Source organism: Podarcis cretensis (genome assembly GCF_951804945.1).
Source record: "Podarcis cretensis genome assembly, chromosome: 9".
Classification (NCBI taxonomy): Eukaryota; Metazoa; Chordata; class Lepidosauria; order Squamata; family Lacertidae; genus Podarcis; species Podarcis cretensis.
Genome location: NC_137178.1, coordinates 42,585,348 through 42,597,417, shown reverse-complemented (window position 1 = coordinate 42,597,417; position 12,070 = coordinate 42,585,348). Strand labels below are relative to the sequence as shown.

The following is a 12,070-nucleotide window of genomic DNA, read 5'->3' as shown; positions in this document are numbered from 1 at the left end:
GGAAGGGTTGCACACAAGCCGTGGGGGTCCTGTTGAAGTACGCAAACTAGGATCCCACGGGTGTCACCGCTCGGGGGCGTGCCGGAGGCCCTACCTTCCAGGTTTCGGACAAGGCCACGCCCCCCGGAGTCCTCTAATGGACTACCCCTTCCATTGGGGGAAGGTGATGGCAGTTCCTTTCCCCCCGTCCACTTGCATAACAATTAACCCCTGCCAATGCCTAACCGCCAATACCAGGAAGTTGTGACGATTGCTACGAGGTAGGCGAAAAAACCAAAAAGGCTGCAAGTGTGCCAACTTGGAAAAATTCCTACCAGGCCCCTTGCGGCGACCAACCGGAGTCCATAGCAAGGTCATGCCTAACTAAGCCTAAGGGTGGGTGGGACTGGGAAACCTCTCAGCTGGTGAAGGGGGCAAAGAGGGAGATCCCGGGGCGTGCCTGTCCTTAAGTATGAATTGGCCACACCTCCTCAGCCCGCAGATTGGTGGGCCAATTTGAAGGCCTGCCCCGGGAATTCCCTGGGTCTCGCGGGGGCAAGGGGCCAGCCCCCGCGAGGGTGGGAGGGGGTTTTGCCCGCAACCCCCTCTCCTCCGGATCTCGGAAATGGCTTTGTTGACTGTTATCTGTGAAATTTTGAAGAAAGTACGTCTTTGGTACCTAAACAGCAACTCATTTTTTTCCTCATGTAAAGATTCGAAACAACTACTGTCTTTACTTCCTTAAATTTAATGCAGGGTCAAGCTGATGCCATGTCAAGCACATTTTTGAAAAAGCAAACTTAACCCTGAGCACTTAATCTTTTGACAAAAAGAAGCCACTTGGGCTGTGCTTCTGGATCTAGACTGCAGCAAATGGGATGCTAACTCTCATAGGAGCCAACTCCTAGGGGCTGAGGCCCCCAATAAAATATTTGAGGGGGTGCCCCCCCAAGTTGATGGGCAGAATCTTTCTATTGAAGAATGGTCTATTATGGACCTCCATCTATTCCAATGTAAGCCAAAGGGCAAGGGATTCTAAATATGTGCATAATTTTGGGAAGGCTGGAAGCCATTTAGGGAACTCTTCACTAAGATTAGTCAGTTGCAGCTGCTGAGTTACTTAAATAAACTAAATCTAAAGCCTACAATCCTGAACTCTCTTACTAGGGAGTAGGCCTGACTGAACACAGTGAGACATCCTTTTGAGTAAACCTGCAAAAGATTTGTACTGAATTCTGAAAATAAACCCTAAACAGAAAATGGTAGGAAGCCAAAAAGCCACCACCTTTGTGAAATTGGAGGAAGAAAGGAAGGTTAGGCTGTTTATAAATCACTGTTTCTACAACAAAAAATGTTCCAAAGTGACTGACAACAAGAATAAAATGCAGTAAAATAAATAAATAAACTTATTAAAAACATAAACTAAAAAAAGTAGGGCAAAACTGATGCCACGTGGGTTTTCCTGGGGAGAGTATGCTGTAAAGATAAATGACACCTGGACAATTGAATCCAGGTGAATTTGACTATGGGGTGCTGTGCTCATCTCTACTTTCAGGTTGAGGGAGCCAGCAGTTGCCCGCAGACAGCTTTTCTGGGTCATGTGACCAGCATGACTAAACCGCTTCTGGTGCAACGGGACACTGTGATGGAGGCCAGAGCACATGGAAACGCTGTTTAGACCACACTGCCACCCGCATCCCATTTTTTGATGTTGTAGCAGCCAGTGAGGCAGAATGGTGTGGGATGGCCAATCCACTACTCCTGCCACTGTGCCTGGACCACAATAACCTTCCTGCTGCCTCATCCCTACCCCTCTCACTCTCTGATACCAACAACAACCTCCACATTGGGAAGCCAAGTAAGCAACACCACTTCACTCCACTGGCTGCTAGTACATAGATGGGGAGCTACTACACAAAAGCTCCATTTTATCATTACTACCTTCTCATCCTGCCTTGGCGATGGCAGACAGAGAGGGGCCTCTGATGACCATCTCAGAGTCCAGGCATGTTCATATGAGGAAAGGTGGAAGGAAGAGAAACAAAAAGCAAGACCAAAAAAAAAGGGAAATGTCAATGTCAGTCCCAGTGGGGACTCTTGGGGCTCAGAGGTACAAATAATTGCATGAAAATGTCTGATGCTGATGCCGGACCAGGTGCAAATAAACATCTGTATTCTGGTCCTGGACAGATGGTAGCACATACTATTGTTGCATGTTTGAATTAAGCTTGGAAAAGGATTCTAAGCATCAAATCGACTAGAAGAGAAAGGGGGAGGGATTAAGAATGTCAAGTCAGGAATGTGGGTTGTGAAAAGATAAGGTGCTGGACAGAGTGGGAGAGAATGAGTTGTGGGTCAACTAGCTGTATGCTCCAATCCCATTTAGTTGTCTGCATACAAGGAAACAGTTGCTCACAGAATGTACATTAGTTGTATCTGCAATTTCAGATTGTGAGACATTCTGTGGCAAATGCTCCATTACATTTGAAGTATAAGATTACATCAGTTAGTTCACAGGCTACAAATAAAAAACATGCTAAGTGGAAGAATTATTGTCACTTGGCCAACACAGGGCCCTTAGGACGCCCTTCATGTTTTTCCAGAAGTTTCTTCATTGCCTCAGAACTCTAGTTCCAGCCATGGCTCACCATGTTGTGAAGACCACAATGGCAGAAAAGACAGTGACCAGAGACTGACAAATTACAGGCCAGCTGAGCCAGCACCATACTCTTATGTGGTGGTGCCCTGAGGCCAAGAAATCCCAGTTTTTGGTAACAAAGCCCTTCCATCGGATGCTGCTGCAAATTCCAACACCAGCTGCAATGAAGGGAAGACTTGCCTGTCCCATCGGTTGAGTGAGATTCAGCTGCTCAGTCCTCCTGCATTGCCTTGGAGAACAACACTAAGGAATCCTGTCACTATAAGGACATTTCTTTAATATCATTTTTAGTGTGAGATTTTTTTGTAAGTCACTTTGAGAGGTTCTCATTGCAATGTACCCATGCACTTAATATTTGTAAGAGCGAGGGAACTGAAAAAAAGTGAGTTCTTTTATATCATAATTTTATTTCATTCTTTATGATCCTGGTGGCCAATGAACAAAAAGTGTGTGTGTGAGAGACACACAAGGCGTCTTACACAGATAAAATAGAAGAAGGTGAAAACATAGAAGATGAATGAATTAAAATACAATTAAACACTAATAGACTTAAAATAGCATTAAAAATCCATTAAACATAGACAATAACAATAAAAACATCACAGCATTGGCCCTTCCCTCAAATACGTTCAGTTTCCAAAAGCCTGTTGTAATAGAAAGGTCTTCAGCTGCTAGCAGAAGAACAAGAAGAAGGGAGCCAGTCTAAATTCTCTAAGTAGTAAGTTCCAAAGTTTGGGGACAGCCACTGAGAAGACCCTCTCCTGCAGCCTCACTAAGCAGGTCTGTGAGGATGGCAGGACTGAGAGGTTTCCTATTAAGATCTCATAGCATGGGCAGGTTTGTGTGAGGGAATACAGTCTTTCAGACCACCATCTATATCTATATCTATATCTATATCTATATCTATATCTATATCTATATCTATATCTATATCTATATCTATATCTATATCATTTCTTTTGCTGATTCCTAGCATAGAGTGAGGTAAATAGCCAAACATTGACATTAACAGACTTCTTTCTCCACTGGAAAGAATAAAAACCTGAAACAATTTGAGCCTCTATGTCATGACATTCACCCAATTGCTCAGTTCAGTAATTATGCAGAATGGAATTAACATTCCAAGTCAAGTTCCTGTCCATTAGGATATGCTTACTGTGTGTGAATGACTAAATCTGTATACAAAGTCCTCTTTCATTTTGAGAACTGTATAAGCAAACTCTCATGGATTCTTTTCTGAAAGAATTGACTGAGAATGATGGATAAATCCATTAGCAAACTGTGATGATGATAGCCTTACTTGGTCACATTACGAGATGTCAAACTACCATTTGCTAAGAGATGAATTGCTAAGTAAAGTGGTAACCGCCAGTAGGTTTTTAAGCAGAGGGAATTCAAATTTTAGCCAGCTTCACCCCTCCTTTTAACCTGTGAAACTTGACTGCAATAGTCAACAGTGCTTTAATTTGGCCAATGTTACTAAAGGTTAAGATGTGCATTAGCTCAGTGCAGCAATTTAGAATAAAAATTGCATGCTTGCTTGCTAGTCAGAATGAGAAATAGGAAATATTAAGTTTTAATGCAATTGCTATTGAAGCACCTGTGGAGGGCTCAAGCACAAACAAGGACATTCTGGAGAAATAGGCATGAAAAATTGTTGGGTTATTTATTTTGCTACTTACCATGAGGGTAGAGTTGAAGATCACAAGGGAGCCATCCTTCACTCTGTGGAGATTGAAGAGCTGTACAATATTGTTAGGCTGACATCAGTCTTGCACCATCAAAATTTCCTTACTCTGACTCAAATTCCCATGGCACCATGAGCATCTGTGGTGTGTGTGTGAATAATAAGAAGCCAGAATGGTCAGTTTCCCTGCTTTCATAAAAACAAAACAGAATACCCTTCTCTCTTTTATAGTACCTGAGAGATGAGGCCAAATTCACTACACTTCTCATCTTTTGTGTGAGAAACTAGCCTGCTCCCCATTTCAGTGTTTTACTTTCTCCCTCCCCAGTAGAAAAACTCATGCAGTTGCTCATACATGGTATATTTTAAATTTACAAGCTAGAAGTGACTATTTAGACTCTCTACACAGTTTAAATTTAAAGCATAGCTTATCTGCATTGAACTATACTAAATATGAACCCTTGCTTAAGTCCATGTGCCTTACTGGTTCAGACCAAGGTCTTTCAAGTCTAGCAATTGCAAGAATCCTACCCAAAGAAATTACCATTAGTCCATCAGTAGTTTGTCTAAGATCACCAATGTATTCAAATTACACCTCAGCTATGAATGTGTTTAGCTAGAATCAGGAGCTTACAACCTCATCCTTGATGCTACCATGGCATTCATTTACCATGATCATATCAGGACCATCACATGGGTATCTGTCATTTTGTCCATGTGCCACCTAGAACCATTGTGCTGAATGTTACAGTTTCAAACAGCTCCAGTCCTGCTTTCCCTTAGCCGTATCAGCATTACAATGGCTTCTATATGCTTGGGACAAGCCACAGATAAGATGCAGGTGTTGAGAAGGTTGTCCAAAGTGTTTCAGCATTCAGGTTAATCTTTATTTATGAATAGTGGAAGCAAAAAAAATTATGGAGCTGCTCATTTCACTCAGACTTTTAATTTGTGAAAGAAGCTCTGGAGCTTCATTGCTTTCCACTGTTGTAATATGAGCCTACCTAATTTGCATGTCCTGAGCCAGCCAAAACACTTCTCTGAATATTTTGATGCAGTCCTCTCTTAAGCAAAAATTCACACAAAAGCATATATTAAGTGACAATAACATTACAAATGCATAATAGGGGAAACGACTTGCAAAAATGTGCGCTGTTAGGCAAAACTGCATACAAAAATGTATATAAGAATAAATATGGAAGAAAATTCATACAAGTTTTCATCTAGACTTTAAAAAAGCAGAAAAAAAATCACAAACTGATATGGAAATGGGGCACACTGAATTTAAGAGTGGAAAATTGAGAAATTGGGAGAAACCAATATAGACAGATTCATTCCTCCCATCCCTACCATATGTCAGGACTGTTAGAATTTCTGCTCCATGATTGCAGTAATGGGATTGTTGTCTTTCACATGACGTGGTATGTTTTGACTCCACAAAGTGGGAAGTGACAGAGACAGGATGTTTGTGTTACTGTGTTCCGTGAAGTGGGACTATTGTCCTTTGTTCTTTCTCTTTGCTGTCTGATGCTAGAGAGAGAGGGAGCCATGTTGCAGTGCTCCATGTGTGTTTATATGTAAATAAAGCAGATTAGCCAACATGCTCTGCAGATCCCTAAGTGTGCCGCTGTCTGTTGGCATTGGTCGCTGTGATGTTCGGGCTGAAGAAAGCTTTTGAAGCTCCCGATCGACCAGGAGGGAGAGAACATTCCAGTAGTTGGGCTTGTGTCTCTACCAGGGTCCTACTCGAGTGTAGGATGAGCTCCTGACAACGACAAGGCCCTCTTGGTCACTGACAGTGGATTGAAGGAAGGTTCTCCCCCTCCCCCAGTGCTTCTCCTCTTCACTGAGCTTACTGGATGGCTCTCTCCATAAAGCTCTGGTAGGAAACCTCCTCAGCTTGCCACATCTCACACTTCATGAGTGGCCGCCTCAGCCACTCCCCAGTATGGAAGGGCATCCCAGTCACCCAGGCAACCTGGCCAACAATCCCCACCCAGCTGGAACCCTCATCGTAACATGAGTGTGTCCCAGTCACTTTGACAACTGGTCCAGTGCTCTGTTTCACCATTTGAGGCAGCTCCTCCTGCATCATCTCCACTGTTGCCTGCCAATTAGCCTAATCCATTCCTCCTTCCAGCTTGGGGGGGGGGAGCAACAACTACCATCCTTCGCAAACACGCAACCGCACAACTGACATCTGAGAGGCAAACTGTGGTGGCTTCATGAATTTGGACATGATCTTCCCTTGCACTGTAGATCAACCGCTGGGTTCCAGGCTGAAGGAAGAATGAGGTAGGGTTTCATCTATTTTTAAGTATATATGCAGTGTTTTCAAGAGTGATTTCAGCCCTCATGACAGAGGGGGACTAAAACCTCTTTGGCATGAGCAGAACAGAGGGTGGGCAGGCATTGTGTAAGCTTTCCATATGTCGCTGCCAAATCACATCAATCCTGACATGCAACATTCCTGCTGTCACCGTGCCAAGCCTTTCTTGAGCAACCATAATATGCAGCGGTTTTGTAACATATACAATTATCTTTGGGCCAGCCTCACAGAGCTACTGGTCACACAGCAACTGCCAAGAAAGCGGGGCTGGCTGCAACCACCTCACATTGACGCTAACCTTCATTTGGGAATCTCTCAGTCCTTATTTGGTTACCTCAGGACTCAGAGAGTGGATTTGTAAACTTATGGGACAGTTGTGAATCATGGAATAGATGTCATATTTAACTTTTCAAAGTAGCCAATATTTTCTCACAATGCACTGTTGTGTGTTGGCTGCAGCAATCCCGCCGCCCGTGAGAGACATTAGTTTTGAGTACACATCTAATATGACTCCAAAAATACCAAGACCCTAAATAAATTTCCTCAGTGTGTTTTTTAAACAGCCCATGTCTTTAAATTGGGAAGTATTATCCATACCCTGCAAAAATAAAGAGATTTAACAGGGAAAAACCCCACCGTTGACTTCTGCATATTTTTAAGATTTAATCATTCCCTTGGTTATATGGAAGCTGGCAGACAGTTTTCACTTGCCTCATGAAAACAGCCCTTCAAAGAAAGTTGTCCTTGGCTGTGGGATGATTCAGAGCCTGACCCTGCTTTTGCTGAAGTCTGTGGCAGAACTTCTTATTGACTTCACAGAGTGAAACAAAAATCAGACTCTTGCATTAATCTCCTAAAGAGGCAAAGGATGGAATGTTATTGGGAGTCTGAGCAGGGCAAAGGTGAGGGGCTCAACCAGTGAGACCATCTGCAAAAAACAAAAACCCAAAGAATTGCCATGATTCAGCAAGCTATAGTCCACAGTCTTCTTTCACATGATGCTCAAGAAAAGACCACAACAAAAACAACAGAACAAAGAGTAACAGATGATGAATTAACTTTGGGAAAGGGCATAGTTCAGTGTCCGAATAGCTGCTCTGCATGCTGGGGTCCCAGTTCACTCCCTGGCATCTCCAGGCAGGGCAGTGAATGTTCCCTGTCTGAAAACCACTACCAGTCAAAAAACCAGAGGCCTTTCTTCTGGGCATGGTTGGCCAATTGGTGCAAAAGAAGGACAAAACTTTCTTTATGTATGCGACAACTGCAGCAAGAATTCTCATCGCAAAATATTGGAAGACACAAAATTTACCCATCCTGGAAGAATGGCAGATGAAGATGATCGACTACATGGGATTGGCAGAAATGATCGGCAGAATCCGAGACCAGGGAAAAGAGTCGGCGGAAGAGGACTGGAGGAAATTTAAAGACTATTTACAGAAATATTGCAAAATTAATGAATGCTAGAATGATGTTGGACTGAAATTAAATGGTTACCAGCTGTAATGTAAAGGTTGAGTAATAAGTCAAAATAATTTATATTAAGTTACAATAAGGATTTGCTGAAATAAGATCTGAACTGGAATACAAAAGGGGGAGGTGAGAGGAGGTCCGAGATACAAGGTAATGGAAATAAGTGATGGGAATTATATTTGTTTTGTTTTGTTTTTAATTGTGTATTTTTGGTCCTTTTTTTCTGTGTATGTTTGTATTAAATTGGAAACTTGAATAAATATTTAAAAAAAAGAAAAAAAAAGAAAACCACTACCAGTCAGTGTAGTGATTCGGTATAAAGCAACTCTCTGCATTCTATTTGTACTTTGACCCGGCAGATCCTTTACCCTTCACCTTCATGATAGCCACCTCAGATTGAAGAATGAAAAGAGTTTTAATTCAGAATCCAGTTTTGTGTTTCTATCACACGCAGCCATGGTGGCTACCCTGCCCACACCACTGCACTTGCTGTCCATGACCAGCCGCAGCACTGAATATGCATAGGGTGCCTCCATCCCAGGAGGAAGCCTAGACCACCACAACCACCCTCATGTGAATGTACTCTACATGGATACATCAGTAGGTGTGTAGTATGTGTTTGGGGCAATTTCAGCCGCTTGCCAAATGCACAAATCGAAGGGTATGTGTCTGCATTAGTCGTAGGGGATAGGGCGAGCCCACACAGCACCACAACTGCCTCTCATGTGCTTTAATCAGTGAGGCGGTTTCATTGAACCACACTAAAGGTTGCTTATTTCATCCCTATACAACCCCACACATCCATGGATTTCTTGCAGTTTCCCTTTTTAATTTTTGGTCACTGTGCCCTCCTATGCACCACAGTACTTATTAACTATGTCTTTTGCTTATTTAGCCAAATAAAATTTTGAAAATAGAATCTGTATTATATTACTATATGGAAAAACACGGGCAATGCAAATGCAAATATTCACGAAACATTCATCAGTTGTTATTCAAAATGCACAGTAATCTGCGCCAATATGGTTAACAGGGCATATAAACCAGTGTCAAGGGGCTGATCATTTTTCTCTCCTTTGGATTATAGCAATAGATGTTAATTAGAAATCATTTTCAAAAAAATGTAAAATCGAAAGCATTATCATGGTCCATTGGAAAGCAAATATCCATTAGCATTGTGGCATTTGACTGTGTACTACATATATGAATCTGACAAAAGTTAACTCCTCTGATCCAGTCAGGGTCACCTGCAGAGTAATAAGCACATGTGGCTGATGTGGGTGTAGATGCACATCTGGAGTGGTTGTAAGTCTTCATCTTCATTGCCATTCCCAGGCAGGACCAATGGATTGACTAGAAGCATATTTTGATGCATGTAGAGGCATTCTGGCACCCTGCGTCACCAGCTATTGCACTGTGGCAAGCTAGATGAAAGAAAAGCTCTTGTCTTATATCTCATGAACCAATTAAATCCCTTTAAATTTGTTGGATAAGGTAAAACCCAATAGTAGCCAAATATGAGGCAAATGACCAACAGTCATATATAGGTCATAACTTTCCAAGAATGATTAGGGAACTTCTTTGTAAACAGCTGCTCAGTAGATGAGTCAAAGTGTAATTTTCACTGTTCCAAAAACTCAAAATATCTCATTGAAGGTCCATCCTGAAGTCCTACAAAAAAGAAAAGAAAAATTGCAACAAAGCGCATTCTGGCAAATGAAGCATTCAGCGAGTATCTTAGTCATCTGCTCTCTTTTCCAGACTCCCTGGCGAGCTAATCTTTTTAGCTTTGCTTTTTTTTAATGCACTCTTTGCACTCTGACTGGTAATGGCAGCATCATGCAAGTAATGGAAAGATCCAGTTCTGAAGGAGCCATTAAGTGCATGTCAGTATTCCATGTCTACATCACTGAGAAGAGCAAGGAATTTACCTTTTGTAGGACTAAACTAGCTTAGCTAGATGAGCTATTCAGTTCATCAGGTTATACAATGGGCTGATAGTTAAAGGTGGAGTTCTTTCCCATTGCTTGTGTTTTTGGTTTTGTCCTTCAGGAAGAAACCAAATTTTTGAGTAATCACTTTCCTCGCAGCCTCCACCTCTAATCCCGAACCTTTCGTTAAAACTGAGGTGCAACGATCAGAAACAGAGCAGCAGAATTCTCAGAGCACTGCTGCCACCACAGACTTGACTTCTCTTCTCCATCACCTTCATTTTGGGGGCTGATACTGGTTAACATTAAGAGGAAGAGAAGGCCAAAATAATTGTGTGCTTCCTTAATCCATGAATGACAACAGGGGAATTGTAAGGAAAAGTAGTGGAAGAGCTCACTTACTACTGCTTCTGCCAGCCACCTTTTAAATCTTTCCCAGCAGAGATCCATCTGTAGTACCCAAAATTAAATATCCTTTACACTATGTCTTTTCCCTCCCCCAATAATAAAAACATTTGTTCTATGTCATCAGCACTTGCCAATCACACATAGCAGGAAAGAACACACTTTTTCCATGTATAAATACTTTAGGGTATAATATCTCTCAAGAGGCTCTCTTCTCTCTTAACTTTCTACCTAAGGAAGGATGAATCTGTCAATTTTGGTTTTTCTCGGTTTCCATTTCCAGGCTTAGCTTCAGTTCATCACATTTCCACATCCGTTTGCTAATGTTTTGGTGTGTTTTTTTTAAAGGTTGGAGCTTAAGAATTTAGGCCACATTCACACCCTACATGTAAAAGTGCTGTGATACCACTTTAAACCGTCATAGCTTCCTCCAAAGAATTCTGGGAGGTGTAGTTTGTTAAGGGTGCTGATAGTTGTTGGGAGACCCCTATTCAACTCCCCAGAAAAGCAAAAAACAAACAAACAAACATTTTCAGAATGGTTTTTGTATGTGTTGTAGATTCTACCTGCAATTGAGGAAGAGATGTAATTCTTGGATAATGTAATGGCAGGTCATCCCACTTAGCTTTTGATAACCATCCCATATTCTGATCTAATCTACAAGAGAACAAGCACAACCCGCATAAGTACTACAGGCCGTGTCCAGAAACTGGAAGAAAACACACCACTAGGCCCATAAAACGCAAAGGTGGAAGAAACCTCTCCATCTAGTTGAAGATCAGCTGAGAAGTGCAGAGTTACAGGTATTTAAAAAGCAAACAAGGCTGCTTTGCGGTAATGATGTTTTTCGGGAAAGCGAGATGTTTTGGGAAAACTGACATAGGGCTTTCTTTTTTTGGAAACAAGAACTGGAGCAGTTGCAAAATGCTTTACTGCTCTTTCTAAAAAGTGTGAAAACAATGTTTCTTTTCCACAGAAAATTGGGCAAAGGCTGCAACATTTCGTGCCTTAATCAGATGAGTCTGCATCTTGCAAAGGAAAAGTACAAACTTGGAAGTAAACATCCTACTGTTACAGTCACCTCCCATGCCCCATCCTTCCCTAGCAAATGTTTTTCATTCTGAACTGGTTTATTGCACCCATTCCTTTTGCTAATGAGAGCCTAGCTGTATGTGCCTCTCATTTCGGCTTCTAGTCCATTGCCCTTCTGTTTTGCATTCCCTCAGAGGGTTGCCTGCCTTTGTCACTTAAGGCACTTACAGACAGATCGAACTACAGGTGTTGGAGGCATATTTAATGCTTCCAGGTTCTGCAGCCCAGAGCTCCTGATCTGATATCCTATTCAATAATAATAATAAAAATAATAATAATATTTATACTTCGCCCATCTGACTGGGTTGTCCCAACCACTCTGGGTGGCTTCCAACATATATAAAAACATGATTAAACATTTTAAGAAACTTGCCTATACAGTGGTACCTCAGGTTACAGAAGCTTCAGGTTACAGACACTTCAGGTTACAGACTCCGCTAACCCAGAAATAGTATCTCGGGTTAAGTGGCGCGGCGGCAGCGGGAGGCCCTATTAGCTAAAGTAGTGCTTCAGGTTAA

General features: G+C 42.1%; 2 long non-coding RNA genes across 4 annotated transcripts; one reads left to right on the top strand and one right to left on the bottom strand.

Annotated features, from left to right (window-relative positions):
- Positions 1–610: 610 nt before the first annotated feature.
- LOC307224036 lies at positions 611–6,290 on the bottom strand. Its single transcript, XR_013842384.1, has 3 exons — positions 6,182–6,290; positions 4,321–4,465; positions 611–624 (listed from the first exon to the last, which is right to left on the bottom strand). It is a non-coding gene; the product is annotated as an uncharacterized lncRNA (long non-coding RNA).
- A 27-nt stretch (positions 6,291–6,317) lies between these two features.
- On the top strand, positions 6,318–11,418 carry LOC307224035. Of its 3 annotated transcripts, none has more exons than XR_013842381.1 (3): positions 6,318–6,620; positions 8,484–8,785; positions 11,125–11,418. It is a non-coding gene; the product is annotated as an uncharacterized lncRNA (long non-coding RNA). The 3 variants fall into 3 exon arrangements; XR_013842382.1 differs by having other exon boundaries at positions 11,020–11,414; XR_013842383.1 differs by having other exon boundaries at positions 6,319–6,620; positions 8,484–8,724; positions 11,020–11,414.
- Positions 11,419–12,070: the final 652 nt, after the last annotated feature.